This window comes from Trichechus manatus, unplaced genomic scaffold, assembly GCF_000243295.1.
Source record: "Trichechus manatus latirostris isolate Lorelei unplaced genomic scaffold, TriManLat1.0 scaffold00003, whole genome shotgun sequence".
NCBI classification, from domain to species: Eukaryota; Metazoa; Chordata; class Mammalia; order Sirenia; family Trichechidae; genus Trichechus; species Trichechus manatus.
The window spans coordinates 24,889,916-24,912,926 of NW_004443939.1; the positions used below are offsets into that span (position 1 = coordinate 24,889,916).

The 23,011-nt window shown below is 41.5% G+C and overlaps 1 protein-coding gene across 2 annotated transcripts in view; it reads left to right on the forward strand.

Moving 5' to 3' along the window:
• The window catches only part of ST6GALNAC3 (ST6 N-acetylgalactosaminide alpha-2,6-sialyltransferase 3), a 667,044-nt gene that overhangs the window by 136,760 nt on the left and 507,273 nt on the right, over window positions 1–23,011 (forward strand). The window lies entirely within an intron of this gene.

Consider the following 23,011-nt stretch of genomic DNA (forward strand, 5'->3'; position numbering starts at 1 on the left):
GGAATACTGATTCAGTATTTATGTTTCTTCTAATTTTCTATGTTTTGCTGAGCCTTATTGTTATTAAAGATGGGTGGGTTCCAAAGACTCACCTGATTTGCCAACAGTTTTACTCACCAGCTTAACTTTTACTAGCTCTTAGCACCCTAACTAATCCTGACTAATGTCACAGGGCATCTTTGCCACTTTTCTGTGCTTCCCAAAGCTCACTTTTTTTCCCCAGGCTTAGGAGTATAGACTAGTTTTTAAAGCTGCTGCTGAAGATGTATTAAGTGAAGATGTTGGTAGTTTGAGGATTGCCAAAGATGTTGATTTCAAATTGTACGTTCATTTAACAAGTATGTGAGTGCCACCTGTGTGCAAGGCATCGTGCTAGCTGCGGGGGGACAAACAGAGGACAAGATAGACGCAATCCCTGCTTTTTAGTCTTGGGAGAAGCTGATAAGTCAACAAGCAATTAAAAAACAGTACAGGGACAAGAGAAGGACAAGGAGCTAATTGGGGTTGGGGCACCTAATCCGTGGGGAGCAAGAAGGTTTCTCAAAGTGAATGATGTGTGAGCCGAAACCTTAAGGGAGATTTTGAATTAGTCAGGCAAAGAAAGCAGGCAAACAGTATAGACAGAATTCCAACCAGAATGAACAGGCTATGGGAAGGCTTAGAGGAGAAGGAGAACATGATGTCTTAAGAAGTTTAATTTGGCTGGCTCATTGGGTTTAGTGATAGATGAGAGTGACAAGATAGGAACAACAAGGAGGTAAAAAGGTTAGGAAGGGCCGTCTATGCCTTGTTATAGATCAGGGTTTCTCAACCTCAGCACTATTGACATTTTGGCCAGGTAATTCTTTGTTGGAGGGGAGGTTGGGTTGTCCTGTACACTGTAGGATGTTTGGCAGTATCCCAGGCTTCTAAACACTAGATGCCAGTAGCACCCCCTCCCCCAGTTGGGGAACCAAAACTGTCTCCATACATTGTCAAATGTCCCTTGGCGGTACAAAATCACTCCCAGCTGGGAACCAGTGTTATAGTTTTATTTTTATGTAAAGAGCAGTGGCAGTCTCTGGAAAGTTTTTATTCAGATGAGTGACATGACCAGATTTACACCTTTGGGCAATCACTATAGCAACAGTGTGGGCAATGAATTGGGGATTGGCTGGGCTGGAAGCAGGGAGATGTGTTAGGATGCTTTGCTGCAGTTAGGGTGGACAATAGTGGTCACCTGATCTAAGGTAGTGACTGTCGGAATAGAGAGAAGTGTATAGACTTGAGATATATTTAGCAGATAGAATTGCCTGGGTTTGGCCCTGGTGGTGCAGCGGTTAAGAGCTATGGCTGGTAAACAAAAGGTCAGCAGTTTGAATCCACCAGCTGCTCCTTGGAAACCCTGTAGGGCAGTTCTGCTCTGTCCTATAGGGTTACTATGAGTCGGAATCGACCTGATGGCAATGGGTTTGGTTTTTCAGTTTGGTGATTAATTGGATGTGGAATGTGAGGGAGAGAGAGTAATCAAGCAGGATTTCAGGTTTTTAACTTGGTCCCTGAGGAAGTTGGTGGTACCATTCACTGAGGAAGGGAGCACAGGGGGAAGAACAGATTTATTTGAGGGTGTTAGGAGAGGATAGCTGGAATTTTAGATATGTTGAATTTGAGATGCCTTGTGAGGGTCAAATGGAGATTTTCATATGTAGGCGGAGTTCTGGTTCTGGAACTCAAGAGACAGATCTGGACCAACCAGATAATAGATGGAAGTTCAAACTATGAGACAGACCATGGAAGAATGCATGAGTGGGGAAAGCAGGGAAGTAAAGCAGGGAAGTAGAGTGTGGCTAGGGCAGGAAGGGCTAGGGAAGGGGAGCACGTGGAGGAGGAAAACCAGGATGTGGCAGCACCAGGAAAGTTTAGAAGAGCTTATAGCTCTGTGAAGAGAAGGACTTTTTAGTCATGGCTCAAAGCCCTTCCTCTCCTTCAATGATCTAAGTTTCACTTGGTCCCGGGTGCTCATTAGAGGGGCCATTTCAAAGTGATTGGGACCTCCAAGAGACAAAAGGGTATGACCAGTTACTGAGAGTGCCACATTTACCACTGAGATAGCCCAAGCAGAAGCTCTGAATCACAAAATCTAGAGTTGAATACAGATGCTGTACCTCCTCGGGATTGATGCTGGCCCAGACTGCTAAATTATGTAGGGAGCTTTGCAATGGAGACATATCTCCCCAACTAGAGGTCACTTGATGCTTCGTTAAAGAAAATTCCTTTTGAGTTCATGAGTAGTAGAACTGTGTTTCTGTTTTATAAAAATCCACTTTTGATGAAAAAGTAATAACTTTAGAGTTTGAGTAGCTGTCACTGAAGGGTTATGATGTCATATAACCAAGTCTCCAATATCAACATTGTACAGTATTGTATAATTTTTTCCTGAGTGGTTTGTGCTTGAGATACCTGACCTTTAATGGTACTGATGTATTATTTACATGAAACTAAGATCCAGTGCATTCTAAATGGCTGTGATTTATCATGACTGTTTCAGAATTGGGTCCTGTGGCCATATGCTAATTTGACTCCAGGGAAATTCTGTGCTGCACACTTGGATTTCATGCTTAAAAATTTCAGCAATAGTTTCAGTGCTCTATTAATTAAAATAAGATGCTTCATAACTTTTACACATAATATGGAATGCGTTTGCTAACTTATGTTTGAATTAAAACCCTTAGATGCTTTACATTTTCTGGTCTGGCAACTTTTGTTTTTCTAATGTGTGTGTCCCATTTGTCCTAAAGGAGTTGGGAAGGTGAAATTTACAGCCATCCCAACTGGGGAAGTTAAGACTCTTGATTAAATGAGTGCTTGCTTGGGTATTCAAATGGAAAACTGGCTAGACAAAATAAAATTAGCATTAAATTTGTAGTGGGTTGTCTCCCTAGCTTACTGCAATTGTTCCTTTCTTGGTAGTTTCACCCTGACCCATTGATCATCCACATGGTAGCTATTGGAGCAGCCATTTTTCTATAACAGAACCTTTTGGCAGTGGGATGCCTGGTGGTGCAGCGGTTAAAGATTTCAGCTACTAATCAAAAGGTCGGTAGTTTGAATCCAGTAGCTGCTCCTTGGAAACCCTGTGGGGCAGTTCTGCTCTGTCTTGTAGGGTCACTATGGGTCAGAATTGACTCAACAGCAATGGTTTTTTTATCTTGTTTTCTATACCAAGCTGTTAATGAGCAGAGGTGAGCAATAGAGAGGGAGGACTCCCCAGGCATCCCTGGAGCATCAGCCACCAGTTCCAGTGAGCTTCAGAGCCCAGCTTATCCATGCCCTTGGGGCCTGTGAGAGGCCCTGTATCCTTCTAATAAATTACACAGCGTGCTTAAGCTAGCTCAGTGAAATGAGCTATTTTGCCTAGATTTCTATTTTTCAGTTAGATGGTGGTTGCATACTTTGTTTATATCCTTAAAACAAGCTCCTATGTGAGATGAAAGTTACTTGATAGCCTTAGGTTAAGCTGGTCATTACCTTGTATGGATCCCTGATGGCATAGTGGTTAAGAGCTTGGCTGCTAACCTAAAAGGTCAGCAGTTTGAATCCACCAGCTGCTCCTTGGAAACCTTATGGGGCAGTTCTACTCTGCTGTGTAGGGACTATCAGTCGGAATCAACTCAACAACAAAGGTTTTTGGTTTACTTTGTATGTCATTGACATTTCCTGAAAAATGCAACAATAAGTGTAAGAAGTGTAACAAGTCAGTGGTGACCAGAAGCTCCCTTGGAATGAAAGATCCTTCTACATCTTTTCAAGGAGTCTTTGTGTCTCATTTCTGGTCCTGTTCCTCTTTTCCCCTTGACGTAAGTGCTTTGAGATCTCAGCCTTACAGGGCCCTATGATCTCCCAGTGTTTTTATGATTGGGAATAAGACTGCTCTTGCATCTTTGTCAGGGTTCTCTAGAGAAACAGAACTAGTGAGATACACTCGCACACGCACGCACGCACACACACGTACACTACACATACAGAGAGAGAGATTGAGATTAATTGACTGATTTATGTACTTCAGGGAATTAGTTCATGAGATTGTAAGGGGCTGGTAAATCTCAAAATCCATAAGTCAAATGATGAGAAGAGTAAAGAGTAAGAGTGTTCTGGCAAAATGTCTATAGTTTGGAGGCAGAACATACCCTAAGGAAACTCCCTTTTTGTCTTAAAATCTTTGACTAACTGAGGCTCACCCACATTATGGAAGGTAATTTACTTTACTTGAGGTCAACTGATTTAATCACATGTAAATACTTTATAACAGCAACTAGACTAGTGTTTTACCAAACTAGCCTAGCCAAGATGACCCATAAAATTAACCATCACATTTAGATTTTGAAGATTATTAATAATAAATGTCCTCACAAAGTTCCTCTGTCCATAGGATAGTTATGAAAAAAATAAAGATATAGATCAACGTAGGCAGTGTGGTTCTTTTTTTGTTATTCCAGAACTAGTCTGTGAATAAATGTGGGTGTATATGTCTGTATATAAACATATATTTGTATGTAAACCTATTCCAACACAGAGATAAGTCTGTGTATTTAGGATAATATTGGTGACAGATAGGCCCCAAAGGATTTAAAGTGCTTACTTCTGGGAAGGTGGGATTGAAAGAGCTGTGGAGACAACTTTCATTTATTTATCTTGAATTTTTAAAAAGTGATGATACTAGAACGCGTTTTATTTCATATGTGTTTTTTGATTACTATCAAAATAAAAATTTAAAGTTACATTATTTGTGATTTGAGTCATTGTAATGAGAGATGAAGGAGATCAATAGCTGTTCCTACCTAAGTATGATTACCTACTCATTAGGTTATGGTGTGTGTGTAAAGCTATAGGGAAATTGCTTATTTGTTTTTATTATAATAAATTGGGGAATTTTATATGTGCTTTTTATTATAAATGTTTTAGACAAATGAGAGATGTACATATCCACTACAGTGGCTGTGTAATTTCAAATTATTTATTAACATCAGATTGGTCTTGTGAGTAACAAGTTGTTATTTTCTAAATATCAGGTATGTTCATTTAAGGAAATCCTCTTATAGTGACTTTTACAATTCTACTTCATTTAATTCTGGTTTTGGCCTTTAGAATCCCAAAGTAAAGTTCTTAGGAACTCATCAGTAGCCCTACTGTGTATTTGTGGGTAACATCCTATCAACTGTATCCATATAGGTGAGGGGGTATAGAAAAGTGTGTTAGGGAAAGGGAAATCTGGGAAGTTGGTCCAGGTATTACTCAATGTAATTATAAGTGAGCAATATTTCATAGTCTTTCCTTGGAATATTAAAGAAAAGGTTGCAACAACCACCGCAACAAAAAACCACCTAAACCTGTTGCCATAAAGTCGATTCTGATTCATGGCAACCCCATGTGTTACAGAGTAGAGCTTCTCCATGAGGTTTTCTTGGCTGTAATCTTTATGGAAGCAGATCTCCAGGCTTTTCTTCCACAGTAGCACTGCGTAGCTTTGAACCACCAACCTTTAAACTAGCACCTGAGCATAAACTGTTTGTGCCACCCAGGGACCTGAAGTTTGCAAACATGATGGTATAGAGTCGTACTCTGTTACTTGCTGTCTCTGTTGATCTTGGACGAGATATTTAACTTTTCAGAGACTTAGGTTTCTGATCGCCATTTGTTCTTCAAATATAATGGGATCCAATAGTGAGCCACCCAAAGAATCCCTCTTATTGCTTACCATCTATAAACCGAAAAAAACAAAAAAACCAAACCCGTCGTCGTTGAGTCAATTCCAACTCAGTGACCCTACAGGACAGAGTAGAACTGCCTCCATAGGGTTTCCAAGGAGCACTTGGTGGATTCAAACTGCCGACCTTTTGGTTAGCAGCCATAGCTCTTAACCACTATGCCACCAGGGTTTCCATTACCATCTATAGTGCTTCTAAAACATTAAAAAAAAACCAAACAAACCCAAATCCACTGCCGTCAAGTCAATTTCGACTCACAGCAACCCTACAGGACAGACCAGAACTGCCCCATAGCTTTTCCAAGGAGTACCTGGTAGATTCGAACTGCCAACCTTTTGGTTAGCAGCCAAACTCTTAACCACTACGGGACCAGGGTTTCCTCTAAAACATTAGTGTGCATCAAAATCATCTGCAGAACTTGTTTATACCGATCTTTGGGCTCCATCCCCAGATTTCTGATTCAGAAGGTCTGAGATGGGGGCCTGAAATTTGCGTTTCTATCATGTTCCCAGTTAGTGCTGATTTGCTGGTCCCAGAACCACACTGTGAGAGTCACTGGTCTAGAGCTTACAGACATTAATCAAAGTTGTCCATTTTCGATTGTGGAAAGTGCTGCAAAGGAAAGAGCCCTGATGCTATGAAAAAGCACATGAATTTTGAGCCGTCAGGCAAGGCTTCCCTGAAGAAGTGAGCGAGCAAGGAGCGTGCCAGGAACTGTACTACTGAGTTCAGCTGTACTGCTGAGAACTAAGAGGACAGTGGTTGTTCAGTGGCAGGATTCTCGCCTTCTGTATGTCAGTCCCTGGTTTGATTTTTGGCCACTGCACCTCATGTGCATCCACCCCCATCCGTCAGTGGAGGCTTATGTGTTGCTACAATTCCGAACAGGTTTCAGTAGAGGTTCCAGACTAAGATGGACTAGGAAGAAAAGCCTGGTGATCTACTCCTGAAAATCAGCCAGTGAAAACCCTCAGTCCACAGTGATCATGGGAATGGGGTAGGACCATTTTGTATCAATGTGCGTAGGGTCGGAGGCCGACTTGATGGCAGCTAACAACAACTGTGAATTAGGGAGATGGGGGCTATGAGATGCATCTGGCAAGTAAGTGGGGGCCAATAAGGGCCATGTTAAGGATTTTGTATTTTGAGATTGCTGGGAAAGCACTGATGTTTCTAAAGGGAGAGATGAGGGGAGAGGGGTAGTGTGGAGTGGGAAGCAGTGTTTCAAAACAAATCACTTTATCGTCTGGCTGCAGTATTGAGAACATGAATGTGGGGAAGAAGTGAGATGATGTCAATAATCCAGGTAAAAATTGATGGCAGCTTTTAAAATAGGGTTAATAATACATAAGGTTGTTAGGATGAGGAAGTAAATAATACACATAAAATGCTTCACACTGGCACACAGTAAATACTCGGACTCAGTCAATGTTAGCTGTTATTATAATTAACATAATTATAATTAATAATGACAAATATTTTGAAACCAAAACATCATGAGGGTCATGGAAAGTGCCATTAAAAATGTCATCTATTCTTGGGTTTTCTGGACTTCTCTAGGCCAGCTAGAGTAACCTTTGAGAATGTGGCAGTAAGCAAAAAAAAAAAAAAAAAAAAAATAGGGCCTCAGATTATTAAATCCTTATGTTCAGACTAAGAACCTGAAAACAAAAGAGAATTTATCACTGAGTTAGAAAAAGAATTTATAGGTGGTCTTATGGCTGGTTGGCACTGATGACAATTATTTGCAGCTCCTTATATCTAGAAAAAAATAAGGCTTTTCTGCTTAGGAAACCAGGATGTGAGTGGTAGAAAGAAAATACCTGTTCAAAAAAGAAGACTACAAAGAGCAGAAAAACTGTATTTCTGTAGAACTACTAAATTAAAAGTATAAGGGGGGATAGAACGACATAAAAGGAAAAAAAAAAAAAAAAATTCAGAGACCTTAGCAGAAAAGAGTAAAAAGTGCCTTTGGGTGTTATCATTTGAATTCTAGCAGGAAGCCTGCAAAAGGGCAAGAATCTGTCCTTGGAAGCAGAATGGCAATTTGAAGTTTATAATTACTAATAACCCCCAAGTACATAGTGTTCAGCATGTGCAAAATATATCGGCAAATGCATTAGTAAAATTTAACTATCCCAAAGCCTCTGGGAGTACTGACTTGGTAAAATCATGGGATTCCTATTAAAGCAAAAGTAATTAACTGATTCAGCACTACTTCGGGGTAAAGTGACCAAATGTCAGAGATACCTATGAAGGACATGGAGGGCAAATCAGGTGAATTTTCTGGCCATAATAGAAAGGGTGACACACAAAGCCAAGTACACTTCTTTGCCTTTGAGTTTAACTCAAAGACAATGTCCTTTACCCAAAATGTAGGGGAAGGGGGGCAATTGATGTTTCTAGGTGGATCGTTTAAGGACGTATGTGTGTGTGTGGGGGTGTGTGTGTGTACATATATGCACAATTGTATATAATTAGCTCCAAGGCTTTCCAGAAATTCCACACACGTATATATTGAAAGGAGCTCTGGTGGTGTAGTAGTTAAGAGCGTGGCTGCTAACCAAAATGTCAGCAGTTCGAATCTACTACCCACTCTTTGGAAACCCTATGGGGCAGTTCTACTGTGTCTTATAGGGTTGCTATGAGTCGGAATCGACTTGACGGGAACGGGTTTATTTGTTTGTTTTAATATATATTGAAAACTTTCTTTGTGTAAGGATTCTGCAAGGTCCTAGAGGGGATACATATATGGGTAAGGCCCAAGCCTTGCTCTTATAAAGCTGAGCATGGAAAGAGAGTGAAAAGTGCCCCTACCCCCACCCTAAGCACTCCTCCCCCTACCTTCTCTTGTCTTTTCTCATGAAACCCTGCAATAGGAACTGATGAGTATGTGTGCAAAGTTATTGAAAAAGGGAGTATAGGCGATACTTAGCCCCCAATGAGAGGAGTGAAGTGTGAAGTGTTTGTAATCAGAGACTGCATGTTGTATGCTGATGAAGCTGTTCAGTCTTAGATGTTGATATCAACTTTTTTTCTGTGAAATATCTACCTAAATTCTTAAAAAATATAGCCAAGTCATGTATATGTAGCCGTACTGATTTATTAGGTGCAATTTGAGGTGGCCTTTCAGCCCTCAGTGTTAAATATGGAAATCTGAATGTTCATAAGTTCATCTTAGTTGTGAAGAAAGTACCTGTCAAAGGAAGGAATACTTCTTGAGATAATCTCGCCTGCAGCTTTATGGGGATCTAAGTATTGCAACTTTTAACATATAATTAAACATCACTAGTTCAGATTAATTTGTGGGAAGTTGCAGAATCTCAGTTTAGAATATTTTTAAATGAAATTGTTTGATTATACATCGAAGAAAACTTATTGAGTGTCTACCATGTGCATGTGCTGGGCTGGTCCTAGAGTACATGCCAAAGAAATGTAAGGTTGTTCTCAGCCTTGGCTTTACAATAGAGTCACCTGGAGCACTTTTAGAAAAATCATGAGAGCCAGGTGGTACTCATTTCAATGAAGGGCACACAGAGGTCAATGAAGGACACACTCAGATCAATGAAGGGCACAGCCAGATCAATAAAGCTCACTCAGATCAATGAAATCTGCCCTCAGATCAGTGAAGGACACACTCAGATGAATGAAGGGCACACTCAGATCAATGAAGAACATGTACAGATCAATGAAGGACACACACAAATCAATGAAGGACACACACAGATCAATGAAGGAAACACACAGATCAATGAAGGATGCAGCCATATCAATAAAGAGCATACTCAGATCAATGAAGAACACATTCAGATCAGTGAAGGACACAGCCAGACCAATGAGGCTTCGCTTACATCAGTGAAGGATACATTCAGATCAACTAAATCAGAATCTCTGGAGGTGGGACCATCTACCACTCTTCCATAAAGTTCCTCTGGTGATTCCATTGTGCAGTCACATGTGAGAACTAAACCAACACGTTTCTGGGGAGCTCTTTAAACCCAACATCAATTAAATAAAAACCTCTGTGGATTGGGCTGGGGTTTATAAATTTTCAGGCTCCAAGGTGAGGATTTAGACCAATAGTATAGACCTTGCCCTTCAAAAGATTACACTCAAACTAGGGAAACAGTTGAGCAGAAATACAAGAAATTCTGTTTAAATGCCAACTAATGCATAAAGGACAAAGAGTGCTAAGGAAATATAAATAGTAAATAATTTAATGAATAAATAAACATGATTTGTATTTACCATGTCAATTCAGATGGAAATTATGTTTTCAAAGTATAGGAATTCTTAGAAATACTTTTTTCCCTTATACCTTTTCACCATTTACCCTGCATTATAGATTAAAACATGATCTTTCTTACTTGCCAGAATTACTGTAAATTCTCAAATGGAGGAGTTGGAACTGAGAGCTGGGCCTGGAATCTGGTCTGTAAGCAAGTCTGGTGCCTGCTTGTAGAGGGGAGTCAGGTGGGATGGTGGGGCTGGGTGCTGTGGGAGTGCCCTGATGGAAGAAGTCCCCTCTCTTCCATCCTGGGGATGGGATGGGGCACGTGTGAGGGAGTAGTTGTTGGCCTGGATGTCCAGGAGCAACAGTTCTCAAACTTGTACTATTCAGAATATTCCATGCAGCAGGACTTGTTTCTTAATGCCAAAATCGGCCATTAAGTCTTTTCCTATGGGGAGAAGGGGAGATTTGCTTGATAGAATTTTGTCAATTTAAGTTTTACTCCCATAATTTTTTCCTAACCATTTGGTAACTGCTAATGGTAGATTCTTAGTAAAATTGAATGATGGTAGAGTTCTTTGGATTTCCATAGCACTTCATCAGAATATAAAACTGTTTATGATAGTACTGTCTTAGTTATCTAGTGCTGCTATAACAGAAATACCACAAGTGGATGGCTTTAATGAACAGAAAATTATCTTCCCACAGTTCAGGAGGCTGGAAGTCCAAATTCAGAGTGCCAGCCTCTGAAGGCTTTCTCTTTGTGTTGGCTCTGGAGGAAAGTCCTTGTCTCTTCTGAGCTTCTGCTCCTGGGTAGACTTCATGTGGCTTGGTGTCTCTCTTCCCCCATCTCTGCTTCTTGTATCTCAAAAGAAGTTCATTCCAGGCACACCCTATGCTAATCCTGTCTCATTATCATATCAGAGACAACCCATTCCCAAATGGGATTATAACCACAGACATAGAGACTATAATTTACAACACATATATTTGGAGAATGCAGTCCAAACCATAACACTCCCTTACCTCACAAGGTTCTTAGGCAGAATAACTGAGTGGACAGATGTAAATGCACTTAGGACGATGCTGGGCACATACGAACCACTCAGTAAATAGTAGCAGTTCCATTACTTCCACACTCGTGCTTCTACTCCATCATCATTGGTTTGCTAGACTGTGAGGCGCTAGAGGGCAAATGAGATTTCTTCCTTGTCCTCGTACAATGCTTAGCACAGAATCAGCATTCATTAAATTTGTGCTGAATGAAGGATGGACCAGCTTAGACCTGATTTAGCCCCCAAACAATTAAACAATTATTTGAAGTGTATTAGATCAGTATTTCAGTGGTATTCTATGCAAGTGAAGAGCCTCTTGCCTTCCAAATGCTCAACCATGTCAACAACGTGGAGAACGGCCACTTAGAAGAAAGGGCTGTGAAACTCTCAATGGTTCCCATCCTCCTCTTCTGGCTTCCTAATGGTGGGTGGGCCACTACCCCTCCCCTATCTACCTCCCTGCCTGCTCAGGGGTTCCCAAAGCACAAGTTAGTCCCCAATTAATTATGCCCTATAGAAGAATGACCTCAGGTGAACACGTGAGCAGGGATGAAAAGAAGGGAAGATCCTGGTAACACACCAGCCGGACACCTGAGCACCATTTCAAAAGAGCATCTTGTTCAGTCCCATTTGGCATCGTCTGAGGGAAAGTTACTGTGCTTTTATGGATGGGACCCTTGCTGCTACTTTTATGTTTTGTTAGAGAAGAGAAGTCTACAATGTGATTGAGAAATAATGAAGGTGCATATATTTTTTCCTCCCGAAGAAACCAAAAGCATTTCCACAGCTATGTTACCCAATGCTGCTGATTTTATGCTTCAAAGAATTGAGAATGAATACCTGGAAGTAAGTACTAAGTCTGTGTGTGGTGACTGACAGATTAAGCACTAAGGGACGTTAAAGGAGATGAGACCATGGATAGCCAAGCAGTGAATGTATTATTTTCCATCTTGGAATTGAATGAAGTTTCCTTTATGTTTCTTGCCATTGCCAGGGCCGTTATATTCTCCCAATTAGGTTCTTACATTACCTCTCTCTTTAGAACACCATTCATTTATTCAAATAGTATTTCTTGAGCTGCTTTCATGTTCTGGATTGGTGCTAGCTACTGAGATGGATATAAGGAAATGTGAGACATGGTTTTTGGACCTTATAAGCTTGTATTTCAAGGAACAGAAAAATGGAACCATAAAATAATCCTATGAGGCCTTCTATGATAAAGTTCTATGATACCACAGTGAAAGAATCCTTTGAAGTGAGGACAGCACAGAAAACATTGGCATCTTTTCAGGATGAGCATAATCATGCCTCTTCTGTTGTCATCCTGAGGGATGGTGACTTTTAACTCTCCTCTAGGCTGCGGAAGGCAATGGGGTAGTGGAAGAACTGTGATCACTGGAGTTATTTCTAGATTTGAATCCTGACCCTGCCAGTTTCTATTTATATGGCACTGGCAGGTGATTTAATATTTCTGAGCAAAATTAAATGCATCTCTACCCTTCAGAGATGTGTAGGGATTAGCACGAGTGCATGTATTTTGCAAAGAAGGCACTCGTTAGGTGGTAACGGTTATTATTAATAATAATCATAACAATAAAGACATTTCTTTTGGGCCTCTAAGCTCATGCCTTAAATGGTAACTTCCAGCAAAACAACTCCATTCACCTGGTTCAGGTTAAGCTTTATATGACAAATTTAGTGCTTTTCATTCCTCTAAATAAGCACCAGACAGTATGTATACGGAGAAGTCCTTGCTTCTCTTGAGGCAACAGAGTTTTCGTAAGAATTCTGAAAGACGCCTCAGATGGCTTCTTTCATATATTAAGATAGAGTTTCACTCTGTGATGGTTAAGATTGTGTGTCATCTTGGCTGGGCCATGATTCTCAGTGTTTTGACAGTTGTACAATATTATGATCACCTCCCTGTTGAGATTTGATGTGTGATCACCCCCATGATAGGATCTGCTGTGAGTAGCCAATCAGTTGAGAGGGATAAGTGGACATTCCGGCAATGCTCAGGGGCTTTTTGCTTGCACTGAATCTTGCAGCTGGCTCCTGTTCGTCTGACGTCCGATGCCTGGGATTTGAGCCAGCAGATTACCTGGCATCTTGCCTGCAGATCTTGGGATCCATTGATCTTCGCAGCCTGTGAGCAGGAGCCCTGTTCTCTGACCTGTGATCTTGGGTTTGACAGCCGCTGAGGCTATGTGAATCAGGAGAAGCCTCTATCCAGACCCTTGGACCTAGGACGTTCCAGCCTCTACAGCCCCAGGGGCCATTTCCTTGATATAAATCTCTATGTATATATTTATACACTTTACTGGTTTTGCTTCTCTAGAGAACCCAGCCTAAGACACATTCCAAGACAGCAGTAGTTATATTCTATAAAGCCCCCCTGAACACTGAATTAGCAAATACCAAATCAGCATTGTTCAACCTTGCTGGGAAATTTTCACTACTCTGCATCGCCACAAGAATTTTTAGCAAATAAAATCCTCAGATAATGAGGATCAATTGTATTTTGTACTTTTGGTTTCTCTGTCATTTTAGTAGTAACTAGTTGCAACAACTACACATTTATTGAATTCTTGAGCAGAAACTGTGCTGAGTATTTTGCATCATTTATCTTGTTTAATTCTCCCAACAGTTCTGTAAGGTAGGTATTAAACTCATTTTATGCTCAGTGGTAGATTTCTCACCTCCCATGTGGGAGACCTGGGTTCAGTTCCCGGCCAGTACACCACGTGTACAGCCACCACCCATCTGTCACTGGTGGAATGCTGTTGTTATGATGCTCAACAGATTTTAGCAGAGCTTCCAGACTAAGATGGAAGAAAGGTCTGATGATCTACTTCTGAAAATCAGCCAGTGAAAACCCTATGGCTCACAACAGTCCAATCCTCAACCGATCATGGGGCTGGCACAGGACCAGTCAGTGTTTTATTCTGTTGTCCGTGGGGTCTCCATGAGTCAGGGCTCCACTTGTTAGCAGCTAACAACAACACTTTAGGAACCGGAATGGCTCAGCCAGCCAGAGAGCAGTGAAGTTTGGATTTGGACCCCACCAATCTGGTTCCAGAGCCTGTGCTGCTCAGCCTGGGAGTCATAGTGTCTGCTTCCCCATCCCACCCACCAACCCCAGGGCTGCACCACCCAGCCGTCTGCTTCCCCACTCCAGAGTGTATGTGGTTTAGCACCATTTTGAAGAAGATACAGTAAGGGTAGTTATTTTCAAATTCATGCTAAAAACTGGGTGTTAAATTATCTTCTCTTCAGTATTGATTCCCCACAGCCCATGTTCTTTATTGACTGTAAATTTTCACCTTCAATGCTCCAATGTGCCTATCATACAAAATGACCTTGGAGCCTTGCTCCATGAGGGAGCTGTACTGTCCTTAGACCTGGGCCAGAGGACACTTCCCTGAGCCCTGCCCTGTGCCTTAAAGGACCCCACTTTAGCTTCCTTCCACGGCACTCCACTCCATGGGGTGAGGCGTCTACAGGGCCAAGGAGATGGTTTGCCTGTAACCTACTCTACCCACTATAGACCACAGGGCCTCAGGATCCCAGAACTCCCCACCCAAACAGTCCCTACCTCATTTCAGGGCCTACTGAGAACTTTTCCCAGTGTCCGCCCTCCTGAAGGCTGACCTTGTCACAGGTAGGAGCACCCCTAGACCTGAGGGATACCAAGGTGGCTGTTGGGATGGGTGTGTACAAGCTTGGATGAGCAGGCTGAATTGTTTTGGACCTTATAGTTTCATTATCATTCTATTGTTATTGTAATAACTACCAACAACAGTGACTCACATTTATTGAGGACTGAGGCCATGCAGGATGGAGCCAGGACTGGAAGGAATGTTTCCCCAAAAACATTTGTTTGGAAAGAGTATGCAGAAAAAAAATTTTTGAAAATCATCCATTCAATGATGGGTGATTTATATTATACCAACGTTATCTATGTTTATTTTATAAAAATCTCCTCTTAGGTTGACTGGGTGACTTTTTAATCAGTACTTGTTAGTATTTATTAATTCAATGAATATTTATTGAGCACCTACTATGTGCCAGGGACTCTGCTAGATGCTGGGGAAAAGCAATGAGTAAAACAGATAAAACCTTTATCTTACAGCTTATCTAAGCAGTGGGGGAGAAAAAAAAACATAAGTGAAAGATGTGGTTTGTCAGATCATGGTATGTGCTGTGGAGAAAAATAAAGCAGAAAGGAGGTAAGGAGCATGTGACTTGGGGAAGAGGGGTTGTACTTGTATTTAGGGAGGTCAGGGACAGCTTTGCTGAGAAGGTAACATCTGAGCAAAGACCTGAAAGAAGCGAGGGAGTGGGCCATGTGGAGGCCTAGTGTTCTGGGTGGAGGGGATGGCAGATAGAATAACTGTGGTACAGGGATGTGACACTTTTGGTGACAGTGATGGTCCATTTATGCAGTCACAGGCCTCAGACAAGGTCTATGTTTGTTTCCCCTAATGCAGGGCCTTCTTAAAGTCTCCCATAACCTGCTTCCCTATCTGTCCAACCTGATTTCCCACCCTACCAACGCAAACCCTGCAGTCCGGTCACCCAGGTTGCCCTGTCTTGTCCAGCCTCCATGTCTTGTCCAGCCTCCATGTCTTGTCCTGTTCAGTCTCTGGGTCTTTGTACTTAAAAATTCCGTCATGTATTCTTCCAAGGCTCCTAACTGCATAAGGCCTTCCTCCTTTCACCCCTGCAGCACACTCTTATTTGGGCTTGCCACATTTCAACTTGGATTGACAATGTTTTTGTGTGGACATGGCATATTTTCTCAATTAGATCACATACTTCAGGTGACTGTGCCCCATCCTTGTCTGTTTCCATCCACAGGCTCGGGCAGAGCCAGGCACATAGTGAGAACTCAGGCTATAGCCAATGGTTAGGAGTATAGGCTTTCGATACTTATGTGACTTTGAAGATAACAAAAGAACTTATCTCAGAAAGTTGATGTCAGGATTAAATGAGGTCATGAATGCAAAGTAACTAGAGTTGACTGAAAAAAATAATACTTAAATAACAGGTGATTTTTTTATACCTAGACAATAATTTTCCTATTTGACATTCAAAATCAAGTCTTACCAGTCAAGCTATTTTTTAACATTACAGTATATGAAAATACTGTTTGTAATGTGCTTTAGAAATTCATGTCAGTGCACACTATATATTGGGCTCTGAACTTATAATCAGAACTGAGTTTAAATTCTAGCTGTCATCCCCATCAACTACGTTACCTTGGATAAACACGTGCTTCTCTAAGCCTCAGATTTCTCATTTGAAAAATGGGTTTAAATATCCTTCCCTAATATACCTTGCAGGCTGTTGTAATGATCCTTGAGAAAATGATTTCTATATTGTGCTTTGCAAATGATATGGCAGCATACAAATTTAGCCACTATTGTGTCATGCCCGTCTTTAAAGCAAAAGCTGGTGATTAAAACCAAATATTTGGTTGGATGGTTAGAGTTTATGAAATATTTTCACCCAAAACACCTTATTCCAAGTGTGTTACAGTTACTTTGTGAGGCAGATAGCATTAAACCCCATTTTTCAGATGAGGAAAAGTGTGGGAAGGTTATGTCACCTGCGTAGAGTCTTACAATATGCTAGAAGCAGAATGGGCACTCAGACTATGTGCTTTTGCCTTCTTTAGTCTGATGACAACAGTGGAATTGCTGTTGCGGATAGAATACGAGAACTTTTCAGTCTAACTTTATGAGGGAGGCATTCAGGGGACTTTTTATTGTCAGGCTGAGGGGTAAAACCTGAAAAGGCTGAGAATGAGCCCAAGTACAAGTCCCAACGTGCATAGGTCAGGATCTTGTCCTCAGTTGGGATTTGAGTACCCCGGTTGCACACAGCAGGATTGTTTTTCCATTATGAATGTTATGGATTGAATTGTTTTCCCCAAAAATTTGTCCTTGCCCCCATACCCATGGATGTGATCCTGTTTGGAAATTGGATTTTTATTGTTGTGGTTATTAGGGCCTGAGTAGGGTGGGTCCTAAACCTAATCATTCCTGAGTTATAAAAAGAGCAGAATAGACACACAGACACACATGGGGGGAGAGGACTACAGACCAGAAACAGATGCATCTATAAGCCCAGGAATGCAAAGGAAGCTACTAGAAGGTGAAATAGACAAGGAAGGTCCTACCCCTAGAGCATGCCCTGAATTCAGACTTCTAAACTATTGAATAGTGAGAAAATAAAGTTCTGTTCTTTAAAGCCGCCCACTTTTGGTATTTCTATTACAGTAGCACTAGGTAACTAAGACAGCAATGATGGAGTTTTCTAAAGTAATTCTTGGTTGACTTTTTTTTTTAACATCTGCCTCTGTCATTTTCCAGTAACATTGTACTTGGAATAATATGCATCATAAATATTTTTCCCATTAAATGGCCTCTATTATTAGATTTGCCTGTATTCTGTAGGCATTTTTCTCCCCATGTTTCTCTGGAGACAATTAGTGCTGATAAGGATTTTGTGAGGTTTTGTTCTCTCTTTCTCTCTCTCTGGTGTTTTTCTTAATTCTTCATGGCCTAGTTTTGAATTTCTCTGATCTCCAGAAAACTTCTGCACTTCATCTTTAGAGAAAAATTTATCTTTTATAGTTCTCAAAGCTTTTGTGTTTAGTGGCTCATTTTGCTTAGGTACTAGAGCTTTCTCTGGCCTTCCATTATTTAATCCTGCTGTTATAGCCTCAGATATTCCTTAGAATCTGCCAGCCTGATATTCTGATATTCACTTGGTAAATTGCTAAGTTGCTTTGTCTTGAGGGTGGGCTCGGGACGTTGTGTCCATTATAAAGGCTGCTTCCACCCAGTGTCTATTGTACTTGGAGGACTTCTTGAAGCCACTGAGTTTATGCTGTGATAAAAGTGTGGATTTTTTTTTTTTTAAACTGTCTCGTAGCACAATGGTCATGAGGCTTCACAAATTTTGTCTTTTACTTCAGAGCATCTCATATGGTTGTGCAGATTGTGCACTGATCAAAGGTGTCACGGGGCCAAGCAGGGGCTGAAGGCCAGCCTGTGCTTCCCTTGACAACCTTGCACCTGGAGCCGGGCTTAGTCGTCACAGGGGGAGGCCTTTGCCTAATTCACACAAAGGTGGCATATGGGCTAGCAGCTGTCCTGCTTCAAATTAGTTGGTTATCTTAGGGTAGAGGGTGGAGGAAGAAGTGGTGGGGTTTCTCTTCGGGAATTAAGATCTGTTTGTCGTTGTTGTTGTTAGCTGCTGTCAAGTTGGCCCCTAACTCTTGGCAATCCCATGCACAGCGTAATGAAATGCTGCCCAGTCCTGCGTCATCCCCACTTGGGGCTATGGATTGGACCATTGTGATCCACAGGGCTTTCATTGGCTCATTTTCAGAAGTAGATTGCCAGGCCTGGAAGTAGATCACCAGGCCTTTGTTCCTAGTCCTTCTAAGTCTGAAAGCTCCACTGGAACCTATTGAGCATCATAGCAACACGCAAGCCTCCACTGATAGACGGGTGGTGGCTGTGCATGAGGTGCATTGGCCAGGAATTGAACCTGGATCTCCCACATGTAGGGCGAGAATTCTACCACTGACCTACAAATGCCCCCCACCCCCCTCCATCTGCTTAAACCAAAAAACCAAACCCACTGCCGTCAAGTAGATTCCAACTCACAGTGACCCTGTAGGACACGGTAGAACTGCCCCATAGAGTTTCCAAGGCTGTAAATCCTTATGGAAGAAGACTGTCACATCTTTTCCCCCACAGAGCGACTGGTGGGTTCAAACTGCCAACCTTTTGGTTAGCAGCCAAGCTCTTTAACCACCATGCCACCAGCGCTCCTTAAGATCTGCCTACTCACCTGGAATCTTGAAGTTCCCCAAGATGAAGTCATTAAAGTCCAAAAACAAATTGTTTTAAAGTTGGTGAAGAACCAGCTGGCATTTGCTAGCATTTTACAGGCTGAGGATGATTTATTATGTTCCATCAGTTATACTTTACTTTGTAGGGACTTGCAGTCAGAGCTACAGATCCGATTTCAGCCTGTATAGCCCCTGGCTCACCCAGGCCTGCCAACCCCTACTCATCCTAGAGAATTATCCTGGGGTTTATTTTGGCTGATGGCTTTGAGTCAGAATTGGTGCCTCTCAAGTTACATTCAAGCAGTCTAGCACTATTAAGATAACCTTGTCCCCAGGAGGTTCTGAGCAACCAGCCTCCATTTTCCCCTTGTTTGGTCAATGCCCAGAGCAGCCCCATTTGCAATTAGTACTGCATTTTTACCCTCAGCAGCTAACTGAAAGGTTGGTAGTTCAAGTCCAATAAAGTTACCTCGGAAGAAAAAAATCAGCCATTGAAAACCCTGTGAGCATAGCTCTACTTTGACACACGTGGGGTTGTCATGAGTCAGAATCAACACCATGGCAAATGGAAAAAAATGGAGCTGCGTTTTCTAGAAGTCAAACAATGTAGTGATTTGGCAGCTTTCTCTGGCACATTGTAGCGGTCTGTACCTGAGACCTGCATGTACCTTAGTTTTTTGTTTTGTTTTGTTTTTTCGCCTCATGTGAACTGCAAATACCATTTCTCTGACTTGTAAGCTGGAGTGATAATACACTTCCATTTAGCAAGCATTTCCTGATGTTGCCCTTTGTTCCATGATCCATGGCATGGACTTTATCTGTATCGAACTGAATTTATCTATTATCTATTAGTCTGGGAACCTGCCCTTATGTGGTCTGAGTCTTTTTGTGGTCACTCTCAGTTGCTAGACTTTCTCATTTGGACATATCCAGTAGATATTAAAACAACAACGACATTTCAGTTACACCTGTTCAGTCCATTTGGGCTCGCGCAGCCATGTTAAAGACTTCATTTTCACCCTCCCAAAAACACTCCATTTAGTGTTTTAGTGTTTAGCAGTAATTACACTTTGGATCTTGCCCCTTAGACAGCTTCCTAATTGTTATATCCAAAAATCTAAGCCTCATTTTTGGAAACTGCTCCCCTATGTTAAATATAGTGAAATGCTTCCAGACAATCTCATTTTGTTAAAATCAAATTGGTGTTTTCTGGACCGTGTTTGTCCCATAGGCAGCTTTCTCAAAGGGCTCCGGCAGGCTGGGACCCCCGGCCTGTGCTTGCAGTAATCATGTTGATTTTTAATCAAGAGCCTCACTTTGGCAGCTTCCCTTTCTTGATCATTTGAAAAAAATACTTCCTGATGGTTTGGAGTTTAGATTCCCTGGTGTTACATCATGAAATGGAGTTTGCGGCCTTAATTTTCTGGGAAAAAGCACTAGGCTTGAGTATGTATTAATGGACAATTTTGGTAAAGATGATAATGAGGATGATTTGATTATCAATCCTGAGCCTCTAAATATTTAGAGATCATCAGGATTTATTTCCACTTTTATCATTCAATGTTAAAGAACAATTGAATTTTTTTTTTCCTGAAGTAAATGTAATTTCCATGAGAAGAGGGTATTTTTCAGACCACAACTAATATACTTTGAAATACAAGTGCATGATAAAAAAAAAAAAATGCAAATTCCTTGGGGATTAATCATGAAATGTATTAGGGGTGTTATAAGGAAGCTCATCAGTCTAATGAAATAAGGACCACTTTCTTGGTCATGAATTTTCTATTTGTTCTATTTCATTAGTTACTAGCTGGCCTAGATAGTATCTGTGAGTGCCACTGGTGGATTTAAGGCATAGGCAGGGACCAGGAAAATGGCTCAGACTTATACAGTAAACCAAGCAAGTCTGGCCTATTCTATACTTGGAAACATTAGTAAGTGGTTAAATTTATTGCATGTGCTTGAAATGAATAACTGAATTCTGACTTCATTAATTCAGACTGCCCTAATTACCCAGTAATCCAGATTTGTGATAGTGACAGAGACAGTGCTATGTGTTCACTAAACCCCTGTTCCTTTTCCTCCTGGCACGCAGCTGGAATGGCATATCTCACTATCCCTTGAGGTTGGGTAGGGCCATGGGGTTGAATTCTAGCTAGTACAGAGTGACATGTGTGACTTCAAAACCTGTCTCCTCAAAACCCTCCTGCATGATCCTCCACATTTTCTCTCTTCCCTTATCCACTGGCTGGATGCAGAGGATACAGTGGAAAATTTAGGGGGTGGTGGAACCACAAGATGGAAGCGTGCTGGGTCCCTGAAACACTGTGTGGAACCAAGCCCCCCATCAACCTACATGAGGGTGTGATGTGATTTGAATAAGAAACAAACTTTTACTGTGTTTTAAGTCACTGAAATTTGGTTTGGGAGTTATCTGTGAAGGTGGTGGTGTTGTTAGCTGCTGTTGAGTTGGCCCCCAGCTCATGGCCACCCCATATGTAAAAGTGCTTCATAAGGTTTTCTTGGCTGTACGCTAGCAGTTTGCTAGGACTTTTTTCTGCAGAGCCACTGCGTGGGTCTGAACTGACAGCCTTTAGGTTACCAGCCAATTGCAAATCGATTGTGCCACCCAAGCTCCTATTTGTTTAGGTAGCTGATGTTAATTACAATGAAGTTTTACTGTAATTTCTCAGTATCATTATGCTGAAAAATAATTGACCTGAAAGCAATGAATGCTGCAACTAAATTTACCTATGTCAATTCCTGTGCTGGCGAAAACATATCCCTCTTGCTCTGCTTATTCCTAATAGAATCACAGGGATGTACTGACCCACAGGTCAACTGAGCCTTTGTCAGAGATCCTGTGAAGACACATGCATGTTAAAACAACAGATAAGCACACACAATTTTTGAGAGCTGAATAGTGCCAGGTGTCTTTTCTGTCTCTCCAGTCTGCCCAGATGCCTGCCTTTCTTGGGTATATATAACCTAGCAGATGAGATCATCTTGCTCTGGCAGCCCCACCATCTAATGGGAAGGCAGGCATCAGTTCAGGCATATGCTCTTAGACTGTGGAAATCCCACAGTAGGGATGTATTTGCAGAGACAAAGCACATGGTTCTGTGTATGATAGTGACTGCTTTGTTTTAGGTCCTAAATACATGCTCAATTTTTATGATTGTATTAATGGCCCGGAGCCCTGGTGGTGCAGTGGTTAAGAGCTCAGGTGCTAACCAAAAGGTCAGCAGTTAGAATCCACCAGCTGCTCCTTGGAAACCCCATGGGGCAGTTCTACCCTGTCCTCTAGGGTCGCTATGCTATGTGTCGGAATCAACTTGACGGCAACAGGTTTTTTGTTTGTTTTTTAAATTAATGGCCCACCTGCCTTGTAAGATTGTTGTGGAGGAAAAGGACTTAATTGAAAGAAACCCAGGAAAAAACAATGACCAAAGGCCATAAAGAGTGAGTTCATAAGGTGTTTATTTTTTCTTTTGAGAGGTAGTCATTTCATAACCTTGATTCCTCTAGAGATGCATTGCCCAACACGGCAGCCCAGAGGTAGAGGGGTCTTTAAATAAAATTTTATTTTAAATTAATTAAAATTATATAAAATTAAAAATTTATTTCTTTAGTCACATTAACCACATTTCAGGTACCCAGTAGCCTCATGTGACTAGTGGCTACTGTTATGGCTTCAATTGTGTCCCCCTATACCTGGTGGTGTAGTGGTTAAGAGCTACGGCTGCTAACCAAGAGGTCAGCAATTCGAATCCACCAGGCGCTCCTTGGAAACCCAGTGGGGCAGTTCTACTCTGTCCTGTAGGGTCACTGTGAGTTGGAATCAACTCAACAGCAATGGGTTTGGTTTTTTTTTTAATACCTGTGGTTATAGTCCTATTTGGGAATGGGTTTTCTGTTATGTTAGTGAAGACAGTATTAGTGCAGGGTATGTCTTAAATCAATCTCTTTTGAGATATAAAATAGGTTATACAAACAAGCCATCTAGCAGAGATGGGCCAAGGCATATCGAAGCTGGAGAGACAAGGGTCTTCCCCCCAGAGCCAACAGAAAGAGAAAGCCTTCTCCTAGAGCTGGCACCCTGAATTCAGAC